General features: G+C 47.4%; 1 protein-coding gene across 1 annotated transcript in view; it reads right to left on the bottom strand.

Annotated features, from left to right (window-relative positions):
- The window catches only part of DICER1 (dicer 1, ribonuclease III), a 222,538-nt gene extending 208,757 nt beyond the window's left edge, over window positions 1–13,781 (bottom strand). The window contains exon 1 of the mRNA XM_063946538.1: window positions 13,466–13,781. The gene's annotated coding sequence lies outside the window, so the exon portion shown is untranslated. The remainder of the gene's footprint in view (window positions 1–13,465) is intronic.
- Between the last annotated feature and the right edge of the window lie 48 nt (window positions 13,782–13,829).

Below are 13,829 nucleotides of genomic sequence, written 5' to 3'. Positions count from 1 at the left end.
CAACTGCTTACAGGAACATGACACAAAGGAAAGTAAGAGTGACTGTGCTCCCCAACTTCCTTATATCTATGTCTGACTATGTCCTTGCATTACACCATTCCCTTATCAGAACAAACTTTTCAGACAGCTGCCAAGTAAAAAAAAAAATCTTGCAGACTTAAATAAATAAAACAAAGTGATAAAACTCATTAATAGGTAACACTGAACCTTTTACTACACACTATATAAATGCAAGAGCTTCACAAGACATGACCTAAAAGGGACTAATTCACAAATACAGGTACACCACCGATTTTCCGGCAACCGATGATCCGGAACCTCTTTTAATCCGGACAATTTTGATTTGTCCGGATTAAAGGGGGTTAGGGACATCCTTTAATCCGGAACATTTTCTGCGCATGGGCGTAACACGCAATACGCGCAAGTGTCAGTGGGTACAGCTTCCACGGACACTGCAGGTGACACAGCAAGCATCAGTGGGGCTGATGAAGAAAAAACTGAGGCCCTTTGGGTGACCATAGAAACAGGGGAAAAGTTGATTATCCGTATTGGCGTGATATACAGGCCACCAGGTCAGGAAGAGGAACTTGACAAGAACCTATTGCAGGACATAACTAAAATGGCATTAAAAGGAGAGGTAATAATCATGGGAGACTTTAATCTTCCTGATGTAAACTGGGAGGTGTCTGTTGCTAGTTCCACTAGAAGTAGGAACATTTTAAATTCCCTTCAGGGAGCATCCCTCCACCAATTGGTGAGGGAGCCCACTCGGAAAGACGCAATATTAGACTTAATACTTACAAATGGAGACAGATTATCGGACGTAAAAGTGGGTGAAAACCTGGGATCCAGTGATCATCAAGCAGTATGGTTCAGCATTAAGACTGAGACTGACTCGTCCCATACAAAAACAAAGGTGTTGGATTTTAGGAAGGCTGATTTTGTAGGGATGGGAAAATGTGTAAGCGATTCTTTGGCAGAGTGGAGGAACTTGGAAACAGTGCAGGAGAGGTGGGAAACATTAAAATGTGCAATATTGAAGGCAACAGACCTTTGTATCAAAACTGTTAGGAAAAACACAAGGAAAAAGGAAGCCAGTGTGGTTTGCAAAAGAAGTAGCAAATATTGTGAGAGCAAAAAAGATGGCTTTTAGGAAATATAAGCAGACACAAAATAATGAAGACAAAAAGATATATCTTGTTAGACAGAAGGAGACAAAGAAGGTAATCAGATGTGCAAAGGCACAAGCTGAGGAGAAAATGGCCCAGTCAGTGGGTAAAGGAGGCAAAACTTTTTTTAGGTATATAATCGAAAGGAGAAAAACAAAAGGCGGAATTATAAAACTAAAGACGGACACTGGGAGTCTTGTTGAAGGAGACAATTTAATAGCAGATCATCTTAATGATTATTTTTGCTCAGTATTTACTACTGAAAGAGAGGGGAAGGGGCCACAGTTAAGTTGCAGGGATATTCAGGAAAATGAAACAAGTACATTTACAGAGGAGAAGGTCCTAACAGAACTCTCAAAGCTGAAAGTGGACAAATCTATGGGGCTAGATGGGATACATCCAAGGATACTAAAAGAACTTAAAGAGGTGCTGGTAGCACCATTGACAGAATTATTCAACCAGTCATTAGCTACAGGAGTAATTCCAGGGGACTGGAAAAGAGCAAACGTAGTCCCACTGCACAAAAGTGGAAGCAAGGAAGAGGCAAACAACTACAGACCAGTGAGTCTTACATCAGTAGTAGGGAAATTGATGGAAACACTCTTAAAAGAAAGAGTTGTAGATTATCTCAAATCCGGCAATTTACTGGATCCCAAACAGCATGGATTCACTGGGGGGGAGATCATGTCAAACAAATCTTATTGACTTTTTTGATTGTGTGACTAAAGTGATGGATAAAGGTGGAGCCATGGATATAGCTTATCTAGACTTTAGTAAGGCTTTTGACACAGTTCCACATCGCAGACTGCTAAATAAACTTGAAAGTTTGGGATTGGATATTAGGATTATTGAATGGATAAGATCTTGGTTGAAGGAGAGAAAACAGAGAGTTGTGGTAAATGGAGTGCATTCACAGGAGGGAAATGTTACCAGTGGAGTACCCCAGGATTCTGTACTTGGACCAGTGCTTTTTAATATCTTTATTGGTGACATTGCAAATGGCATTAAAGGGAAAGTATGCCTTTTTGCAGATGACACAAAGGTATGCAACAGGGTAGACACACCAGGTGGGGTAAAACAAATGATTGAGGATCTAGGTAGATTAGAGGAATGGTCAAGAGTCTGGCAATTACAGTTTAATGCCAAAAAATGCAAAATCATGCACTTGGGTCTCAAAAATCCTAAAGCTAAATACAGTATTAATGGCACTATACTGGAAACTACTGAGGAGGAAAGGGATCTAGGAGTCACTATTTCAGATGACTTAAAGGCAGGTAAGCAATGTAACAAGGCAATGAGGAAGGCTAGTCAGATGCTTGGCTGCATTGGGAGAGGAATCAGCAGCAGAAAGAAAGAAGTAATAATGCCACTGTATAGGTCATTGGTACGGCCTCATCTAGAATACTGTATTCAGTTCTGGAGGCCATATCTTCAAAAGGATATTAATACATTAGAAACTGTACAAAGGAGGGCAACTAAAATGGTGCATGGCCTACATCACAAAACATACCCAGAAAGACTAAGAAATCTCAATATGTATAGTTTGGAGCAGAGAAGGGAAAGGGGGGACATGATAGAAACTTTCAAATATATCAAGGGTTTTAACAAAGTCCAGGAGGGAAACATTCTCCAAATGAAGAGAAGCAATAGGACACGAGGACATGCACTGAGACTGGAGGGGGGGAGGTTCAGGTGAAATTTGCGGAAAAATTATTTCACAGAAAGGGTAGTGGACAAGTGGAATAGCCTCCCATCAGAGGTGGTAGAGGCTAAGACAGTAGAGCAATTTAAACATGCATGGGATAGACATAAGGATATCCTTACAAAGAAATAAGGATCAAATAAGGTTAGAGATAAAAATAATATTAAAAAAAAAAAAAAAAAAAAAAAGGGGCAGACTAGATGGGCCAAGTGGTTCTTATCTGCTGACAAATTCTATGTTTCTATGTTTCTATGTTATGGCGTCCAAGGTCACAGCAAGAAATGTTCTGAAGGTGCAAAATTAGTTCCCACCGTTAATCCGGCAAAATCGATAATCCGGCACGGCACTGGAACAGAGGATGCCAGAAAATCGGTGGTGTACCTGTACTACGGACACGAGGACAAGAAAAAGAAAAATACAAAACATGGCCAATGCACCGGAAGGTTATATGGGAGGATCAATTAAACAGGGCTCAACTTTCACCACAAAGTAATGTAAATATGCACCCCCTTCCATTTAAAAAAAAAATAATACAAAATAGAAGATTCTAAAGGTGAGGCCCAAAGGCGAAGTGCAGGGAGGACATGACAGGGAGGGACACCCAATATATAACGGCACACGTCAACACAGTGATAACGCGTTTCACAGCAAATGTTATCATCAAGGCCTGACCAACTTCACTGGGAAAAGGAGTCAGGAAGGTGGCGTACTATACCCAGAATCCAAGAGGACACCTCAAATAGATACTAGCTATGTGGGATCATGTAAACAAACGATAGACAGCTAGGCCATGCATGAAAATATTTATCAAAAGCATATTTGGTAACAAAAAGAACAAAAAGTCACAAAAAGAACAAAAATAAAGGTAGATGTATGCTTTAGAGCAGGGGTGGGGAACCTACGGCCCGCGGGTCGTACAAGGCCCGCAAAGCCGTTTGTTTCGGCACACCCGCTTGTGTCAGTAAGACAGGCCACCGCTCAGTCTGACGGCAGGGTGTCTCAGCTGTCAGGGCAGGGAGGAGAGCGCAGCTACATGTCCAGCAGCAGGTAAGATCTCAAACCAGCCGCCGGTTCGTGAGCCAATCAGAGCTTGTGGACTGGCAGCCAATCAGGAGCCGCAGCTGCCGGTCCACGAGCTCTGATTGGCTCACGAACCGGTGGCTGGTTTGAAGTCCTACATGCCGCCGCCCGACATAGCCGCGCTCTCCTCCCTGTCCTGACCCCCGAGACACGCTGCCGCCGGATGGAGCAGCAGCGGTAAGCAGCACAGTGGGGTGGGGGGGGGATTTGTGGATGTGGCACTGTGGGGGCATTTGTGGATCCGGCACTGTGGGGGCATTTGTATACCTGGCACTGTGGGGGCAAATAATAATAATAATTTGTGGATCTGGCACTGCACTATTGGGGGCATATGTGTATCACGTCCCATTTTAATTGTGCACACCCATTTTTTTGGCGCGCGCACACAGTACCTCTAAGGGGCAGACCTACTGGGGGGCAGGGTAATTTTTTAAGATGAGAACTTTTGTATGGCCCCCGAAGGATTTTATAAATATCCAAATGGTCCTTGGTAGAAAAAAAGGTTCCCCACCCCTGCTTTAAAGGTTGCAAGATGCCAGGTACTTTCATACGGTTCCGGTATGAATGGTCGACCATGTTATGGTCGACAGTCATTAGGTCAACCACTATTGGTCGACATTGACATGGTCGACATGGACACATGGTCGACACATGACAGGTCGACACATGAAAGGTCGACATGAGTTTTTGAACTTTTTTTGGTGTCGTTTTTTGCATAAAGTGACTGGGAACCCCAATTAGTGCACCGCTTCGCTCGCCATGCTTTGGGCATGGTGCCTTCGCTTCGCTCGGCACAGATTACCGTTCCAAGCGTAGTCCACGTGGATCGTAAAGTATGGAAAAGTTCCCCAAAAGGAAAAAAATAAGATTTTACTTACCGATAAATCTATTTCTCGTAGTCCGTAGTGGATGCTGGGGACTCCGTCAGGACCATGGGGAATAGCGGCTCCGCAGGAGACAGGGCACAAAACTAAAGCTTTAGGATCAGGTGGTGTGTACTGGCTCCTCCCCCTATGACCCTCCTCCAAGCCTCAGTTAGGATACTGTGCCCGGACGAGCGTACACAATAAGGAAGGATATTGAATCCCGGGTAAGACTCATACCAGCCACACCAATCACACCGTATAACTTGTGATCTGAACCCAGTTAACAGTATGACAAACGTAGGAGCCTCTGAACAGACGGCTCACAACAATAACAACCCGATTTTTTTGTAACAACAACTATGTACAAGTATTGCAGACAATCCGCACTTGGGATGGGCGCCCAGCATCCACTACGGACTACGAGAAATAGATTTATCGGTAAGTAAAATCTTATTTTCTCTGACGTCCTAAGTGGATGCTGGGGACTCCGTCAGGACCATGGGGATTATACCAAAGCTCCCAAACGGGCGGGAGAGTGCGGAAGACTCTGCAGCACCGAGTGAGAGAACTCCAGGTCCTCCTCAGCCAGGGTATCAAATTTGTAGAATTTTACAAACGTATTTGCTCCTGACCAAGTAGCAGCTCGGCAAAGTTGTAAAGCCGAGACCCCTCGGGCAGTCGCCCAAGATGAGCCCACCTTCCTTGTGGAATGGGCATTTATATATTTTGGCTGTGGCAGTCCTGCCACAGAATGTGCAAGCTGAATTTTACTACACATTCAACTAGCAATCGTCTGCTTAGAAGCAAGAGCACCCAGTTTTTTGGGTGCATACAGGATAACAGCAAGTCAGTTTTCCTGACTCCAGCCGTCCTGGAAATCTATATTTTCAGGGCCCTGACAACATCTAGCAACTTGGAGTCCTCCAAGTCTCTAGTAGCCGCAGGTACCACAATAAGCTGGTTCAGATGAAACGCTGACACCAACTTAGAGAGAAACTGGGGACGAGTCCACAGCTCTGCCCTGTCCGAATGGACAATCAGATATGGGCTTTTGTGAGACAAAGCCGCCAATTCTGACACTCGCCTGGCCGAGGCCAGGGCCAACATCATGGTCACTTTCCATGTGAGATATTTCAAATCCACAGATTTGAGCGGTTTAAACCAACGTGATTTGAGGAATCCCAGGACTACGTTGAGATCCCACAGTGCCACTGGAGGCACAAAAGGGGGTTGTATATGCAGTACTCCCTTGTCAAATTTCTGGACTTCAGGAACTGAAGCCAATTCTTTCTGGAAGAAAATCGACAGGGCCGAAATTTGAACCTTAATGGACCCCAATTTGAGGCCCATAGACACTCCTGTTTGCAGGAAATGCAGGAATCGACAGAGTTGAAATTTCTTCGTGGGGCCTTCCTGGCCTCACACCACGCAACATATTTTCGCCACATGTGGTGATAATGTTGTGCGGTCACCTCCTTCCTGGCTTTGACCAGGGTAGGAATGACCTCTTCCGGAATGCCTTTTTCCCTTAGGATCCGGCGTTCAACCGCCATGCCGTCAAACGCAGCCGCGGTAAGTCTTGGAACAGACATGGTACTTGCTGAAACAAGTCCCTTCTTATCGGCAGAGGCCCTGAGTCCTCTGTGAGCATCTCTTGAAGTTCCGGGTACCAAGTCCTTCTTGGCCCATCCGGAGCCACGAGTATAGTTCTTACTCCTCTACGTCTTATAATTCTCAGTACCTTTGGTATGAGAAGCAGAGGAGGGAACACATACACCGACTGGTACACCCCTGGTGTTACCAGAACGTCCACAGCTATTGCCCGAGGGTCTCTTGACCTGGCGCAATACCTGTCCAGTTTTTTGTTCAGGCGGGACGCCATCATGTCCACCTTTGGTCTTTCCCAACGGTGCACAATCATGTGGAAAAAACTTCTCGATGAAGTCCCCACTCTCCCGGGTGGAGGTCGTGCTGAGGAAGTCTGCTTCCCAGTTGTCCACTCCCGGAATGAAAACTGCTGACAGTGCTATCACATGATTTTCCGCCCAGCGAAGAATCCTTGCAGTTTCTGCCATTGTCCTCCTGCTTCTTGTGCCGCCCTGTCTGTTTACGTGGGCGACTGCCGTGATGTTGTCCCACTGGATCAATACCGGCTGACCTTGAAGCAGAGGTCTTGCTAAGCTTAGAGCATTGTAAATTGCTCTTAGCTCCAGTATATTTATGCGGAGAGAAGTCCCCAGACTTGATCACACTCCCTGGAAATGTTTTCCCTGTGTGACTGCTCCCCAGCCTTTCAAGCTGGAATCCGTGGTCACCAGGACCCAGTCCTGAATGCATAACTGTGGCCCTTTAGTAGATGAGCACTCTGCAGCCACCACAGAAGAGACACCCTTGTCCTTGGAGACAGGGTTATCCGCTGATGCATCTGAAGATGCGATCCGGACCATTTGTCCAGCAGATTCCACTGAAAAGTTCTTGCGTGAAATCTGCCGAATGGAATCGCTTCGTAAGAAGCCACCATTTTTCCCAGGACCCTTGTGCAATGATGCACTGACACTTTTCCTGGTTTTTGGAGGTTCCTGACTAGCTCGGATAACTCCCTGGCTTTCTCCTCCGGGAGAAACACCTTTTTCTGGACTGTGTCCAGAATCATCCCTAGGGACAGCAGACGTGTCGTCGGAGACAGCTGCGATTTTGGAATATTTAGAATCCACCCGTGCTGTCGTAGAACTACTTGAGATAGTGCTACTCAGACCTCCAACTGTTCTCTGGACCTTGCCCTTATCAGGAGATCGTCCAAGTAAGGGATAATTAAGACGCCTTTTCTTTGAAGAAGAATCATCATTTCGGCCATTACCTTGGTAAAGACCCGGGGTGCCGTGGACAATCCAAACGGCAGCGTCTGAAACTGATAGTGACAGTTTTGTACCACGAACCTGAGGTACCCTTTGTGAGAAGGGCAAATTTGGACATGGAGGTAAGCATCCTTGATGTCCAGGGACACCATATAGTCCCCTTCTTCCTGGTTCGCTATCACTGCTCTGAGTGACTCCATTTAGAATAGGTCTCACCGAGCCGTCTGGCTTCAGTACCACAATATAGTGTGGAATAATACCCCTTTACTTGTTGTAGGAGGGGTACTTTGATTATCACCTGCTGGGAATACAGCTTGTGAATTGTTTCCAATACTGCCTCCCTGTCGGAGGTAGACGTTGGTAAAGCAAACTTCAGGAACCTGCGAGGGGGAGACGTCTCGAATTTCCAATCTGTACCCCTGGGATACTACTTGTAGGATCCAGGGGTCCACTTGCGAGTGAGCCCACTGCGTGCTGAAACTCTTGAGACGACCCCCCACCGCACCTGTTTTTACGGCCCCAGCGTCATGCTGAGGACTTGGCAGAAGCGGTGGAAGGCTTCTGTTCCTGGGAATGGGCTGCCTGCTGCAGTCTTCTTCCCTTACCTCTATCCCTGGGCAGATATTATGGGGACGAAAGGACTGAGGCTGAAAAGACTATGTCTTTTTCTGCTGAGATGTGACTTGGGGTAAAAAAGGTGGATTTTCTAGCTGTTGCCGTGGCCACCAGGTCCGATGGACCGACCCCAAATAACTCCTCCCCTTTATACGGCAATACTTCCATGTGCCGTTTGGAATCTGCATCACCTGACCACTGTCGTGTCCATAAACATCGTCTGGCAGATATGGACATCGCACTTACTCTTGATGCCAGAGTTTCGCATATATAGAAATGCATCTTTTAAATGCTCTATAGTCAATAAAATACTGTCCCTGTCAAGGGTATCAATATTTCCAGTCAGGGAATCCGACCAAGCCACCACAGCGCTGCCCATCCAGGCTGAGGCGATCGCTGGTCGCAGTATAACACCAGTATGTGTGTATATACTTTTAGGATATTTTCCAACCTCCTATCAGTTGGCTCCTTGAGGGCGTCCGTATCTGGAGACGGTAACGCCACTTGTTTTTATAAGCGTGTGAGCGCCTTATCCACCCTAAGGTGTGTTTCCCAACGCGCCATAACTTCTGGCGGGAAAGGGTATACCGCCAATAATTTTCTATCGGGGGAAACCCACGCATCATCACACACTTCATTTAATTTATCTGATTCAGGAAAAACCACATGTAGTTTTTTCACACTCCACATAATACCCTTTTTTGTGGTACTTGTAGTATCAGAAATATGTAACATCTCCTTCATTGCCCTTAACAAGTAACGTGTGGCCCTAAAGGAAAATACGTTTGTTTCTTCACCGTCGACACTGGAGTCAGTGTCCGTGTCTGTGTCTGTGTCGACCGACTGAGGTAAAAAGGACGTTTTAACGCCCCTGACGGTGTTTTAGACGCCTGGACAGGTACTAATTGGTTTGCCGGCCGTCTCATGTCGTCAACCGACCTTGCAGCGTGTTGACATTATCACGTAATTCCTTAAAAAGCCATCCATTCCGGTGTCGACTCCCTAGAGAGTGACATCACCATTACCGGCAATTGCTCCGCCTCCTCACCAACATCATCCTCATACATGTCGACACACAAGTACCAACACACAGCACACACACAGGGAATGCTCTGATAGAGGACAGGACCCCACTAGCCCTTTGGGGAGACAGAGGGAGAGTTTGCCAGCACACACCAAAAACGCTATATTATACAGGGACAACCTTTATATAAGTGTTTTTCCCTTATAGCATTTTAATATATATACAGGTTGAGTATCCCATATCCAAATATTCCGAAATACGGAATATTCCGAAATACGGACTTTTTTGAGTGAGAGTGAGACAATGAAACCTTTGTTTTTTGATGGCTCAATGTACACAAACTTTGTTTAACACACAAAGTTATTAAAAATATTGTATTAAATTACCTTTAGGCTGTGTGTATAAGGTGTGTATGAAACATAAATAAATTGTGTGAATGTAGACACACTTTGTTTAATGCACAAAGTTATAAAAAAATATTGGCTAAAATGACCTTCAGGCTGTGTGTATAAGGTGTATATGTAACATAAATGCATTCTGTGCTTAGATTTAGGTCCCATCACCATGATATGTCATTATGGTATGCAATTATTCCAAAATACGGAAAAATCCGATATCCAAAATACCTCTGGGCCCAAGCATTTTGGATAAGGGATACTCAACCTGTATATACATATCGCCAAATAAGTGCCCCCCCTCTCTGTTTTAACCCTGTTTCTGTAGTGCAGTGCAGGGGAGAGCCTGGGAGCCTTCCCACCAGCATTTCTGTGAGGGAAAATGGCGCTGTGTGCTGAGGAGAATAGGCCCCGCCCCCTTTTCGGCGGGCTTCTTCTCCTGTTTTTCTGAGACCTGGCAGGGGTTAAATACATCCATATAGCCTCCAGGGGCTATATGTGATGTATTTTTAGCCAGAATAAGGTATTATACATTGCTGCCCAGGGCGCCCCCAGCAACGCCCTGCACCCTCCGTGACCGTTGGTGTGAAGTGTGTGACAACAATGGCGCACAGCTGCAGTGCTGTGCGCTACCTTCATGAAGACTGAAAAGCCTTCTGCCGCCGTTTTCTGGACCTTCAATCTTCAGCATCTGCAAGGGGGGTCGGCGGCGCGGCTCCGGGACGAACCCCAGGGTGAGACCTGTGTTCCGACTCCCTCTGGAGCTAATGGTGTCCAGTAGCCTAAGAAGCCAATCCATCCTGCACGCAGGTGAGTTGAACTTCTCTCCCCTAAGTCCCTCGATGCAGTGAGCCTGTTGCCAGCAGGACTCACTGAAAATAATAAACCTAAAAACTTTTTCTAAGCAGCTCCTTAAGAGAGCCACCTAGATTGCACCCTGCTCGGACGGGCACAAAAACCTAACTGAGGCTTGGAGGAGGGTCATAGGGGGAGGAGCCAGTACACACCACCTGATCCTAAAGCTTTAGTTTTGTGCCCTGTCTCCTGCGGAGCCGCTATTCCCCATGGTCCTGACGGAGTCCCCAGCATCCACTTAGGACGTCAGAGAAAAGTTAAAAAACTCATGTCGACCTTTTTCATGTGTCGACCTTTTCCATGTGTCAACCATGTGTCCATGTCGACCATGTCAATGTCGACCAATAGTGGTCGACCTAATGACTGTCGACCATAACATGGTCGACCATGTAAACGGATACCCTTTCATACACACCCAATTCTGGGCAGTGCTCCCTGTCCAATTTGGCAGCTATGTGGAATCAGCTAGAACAGGTAATTGTGCTTTCACATCGCAAATGCCGGATCCTACCCGGTAAGAGAAACGTGTACTTACCGGGTGGGATCCGGCATTTGCGCTCCGTTGCTGGCTTTCCGACCCGGCAATATACCGGGTCGGTTGCCATAGCAGCGGAGGGCGCAGCAGCAGCAGGGGTGGAGGCGGCGCCGGGAGATGAGCTCATCTCCTGCGCCGCCTCTGCCTATGCTGTGAATGGGAGCCGTGTCGCATCGGAACGGCTCCCATTCACACTGCGCCTGAACCGGTAATCAACCCGGTAATAACCCTTCTTTTTTACCGGGTTGAATTACCGGGTCAGACGACCCGCTAATTCACCAAAGGACCTTTCACATCGCACACGGACCCGTTTCGACACGGCAATATGCTGTGTCGATACCGGGTTTTTAGTACGATGTGAAAGGGGTATAAGTTGGGCATACACTATACAATTATCTGGTAATGGGTGAGAGCAAATGACAATCGACCATTTGCTCCCAAACACTGGAAAATGGACAAAGCCTGTTCATGCAAATTGGTTAAATCACAGCTTTAACCAATTTGCATGAACAACAGTTTTTGTCCCTTTTCCAGTGTTTAGGAGCAAATGGTCGATTGCCATTTGCTCTCATCCATTACCAGATCTGCATTCCAACCAGCCAGATCTGGCAGATAATTGTGTAATGGGGATGTAGTTATGTGACTGGCTGTCAGAAGACCGAAGGTTACAATACCTCCCACTACATCCCTCCCCCTTATAATCCCAACAGTCTGCATGCCGACTAGAAGGGACTACTCCCACCCGTAGGCGTCCACGACACCAATAGAGTAGGAATAGAACCTGTGGCGAACCAGCTCGCCACAGAGCCCACAAGGGGCTTATTGCACTACCCCACCCAATTCAATTGCTTCACTCTTTCTAGTGGCCAATCAGCTTCTGTTATTTTACAGGCTCTGTTTGAAAAATGGCAGAAGTTGATTGGTTAATACTTTATCTCTCTTTAAGCTTTGATAAATCTACTCTTGAAGTTGTTAGTGATAGAGGACTATCAATTAACTGAACTGCAGGAGAACGTTGTTTTTATTCCTTGCATGCAAAAACCCAATAATAAAGCATTAGCTCTCATCTATAGCAAATTACAGCTGCTCAAATTAGCAATGGGTACCATGAGCTAGTCAATAGGCTCACTGCAACCTGTACATTGTAGGAGCCTGGCAGAGAAGGTGGTTTATAAAAATATATCCAAGTTACACCAGGCGTTACTACAATGCCAGCAACAGGCAAACACACACCCCAGAACATATGTGGGGATCCGGACTGAAAGTCGACAGTAACTAGGTCGACCACTATTGGTCGACAGTAACCATGTCGACAGGGTGTCTAGGTCGACATGTTCTAGGTCGACAGGTCAAAAGGTCGACATGAGTTTTTCACAAATTTTTTCTTTTTTTGAACCTTTTCATACTTAACGATCCACGTGAACTACGATTGGAACGGTAATCTGGGCCGAGCGAAGCGGTAGCGGAGCGAAGGCACCATGCCTGAAGCATGGCGTGCGAAGCCAGCCTTGCGAGGGGACGCGGTGCACTAATTGGGGTTCCCGGTCACTCTATGAAGAAAACGACACCAAAATAACATTAAAAACTCATGTCGACCTTTTGACCTGTCGACCTAGAACATGTCGACCTAAAGACCCTGTCGACCTAGACACCCTGTCGACCAATAGTTGTCGACCTAGACATTGTCGACTTTCAATACCACACCCAAATATGTGACACAATATCTTGTGCACAGCTTCCACATCTTAGCACCACTGTAGCACATTCCATCACCAGCTTGGCACCAGCCACATCTCACCATCAGCTTGGCACATCCCACTGCCAGCCCGACACCTTCCGTATCCCAGCACTAGACCAGCAAATTCCACATCCCACCACCAACCTGGCACCTTCCACATCCCAGCCCTAGACCGGCACCCTCCACATCCCAGAGCCAGCCTGGCACCACCCACATCCCAGCACCAGACTGGCACCTACCACATCTCATCCACAGCCTGGCACCTTCTATATGCCAGCACCAGACTGGCATCAACCACTTGGTGCAATCACGTACCAGCACTAGACTGGCACCAACCACATCTCACCCCCAGCCTGACATATTCCAGTTCCCAACACGAGACTGGCACATTCTACATCCCAGAGCCAGCCTGGAACCTTCCACATCCCAGAGCCAGCCTGGAACCTTCCACATCTCACCCCCTGCTTGGCAGCACCCACATGCCAGCACCTTCCACGTTACAGCCTGGTTCTTCCCTCATGCCAGCAGCAAGGTGGGCGGGATGCCAGGGAGAGAGTCGGGGTGAGTGTGTTACTGTGTATATGAGGGCGGATCTCTGACACATGCACGGACAAGGGGGGAAACGTCTTACCCGCGGGGTGAGGGGGTTGACTGGGCCGGGCTGGTCTCATGAGTCCCCGGGAGCGTGCTCGGCACTGCGGGACCAGGCTCCTCTCCCGGCGTGTCCGCTCGGGGTCTCCGGGTCTGAGGAGAGAGCGCGGGCCCGAGCACCGGCTACCGCCGCCAAGAGAGCTTTGTCCGACGTCACGGTCATGTGACCGGGGCCTGAAGGAAGAGGCGGGGCTAGGCAAGGAAGCCGTACGGAGGGAAGCCGAGGAGTGTACGTACACCCGGGGGTCCACAGCATGGCCCCCGCCAGCCTCACGTCTTCCCCAACCTCCGCCACACAGGACACAGCCTGTACCTGCCAGTGACCTCCATTCTCCTCCGCCTCA

This window comes from Pseudophryne corroboree, chromosome 12 (assembly GCF_028390025.1).
Source record: "Pseudophryne corroboree isolate aPseCor3 chromosome 12, aPseCor3.hap2, whole genome shotgun sequence".
Lineage (NCBI taxonomy): Eukaryota > Metazoa > Chordata > Amphibia > Anura > Myobatrachidae > Pseudophryne > Pseudophryne corroboree.
Note: the sequence above shows the minus strand (reverse complement) of the source record. Positions and strands in the feature narration are given on the sequence as shown.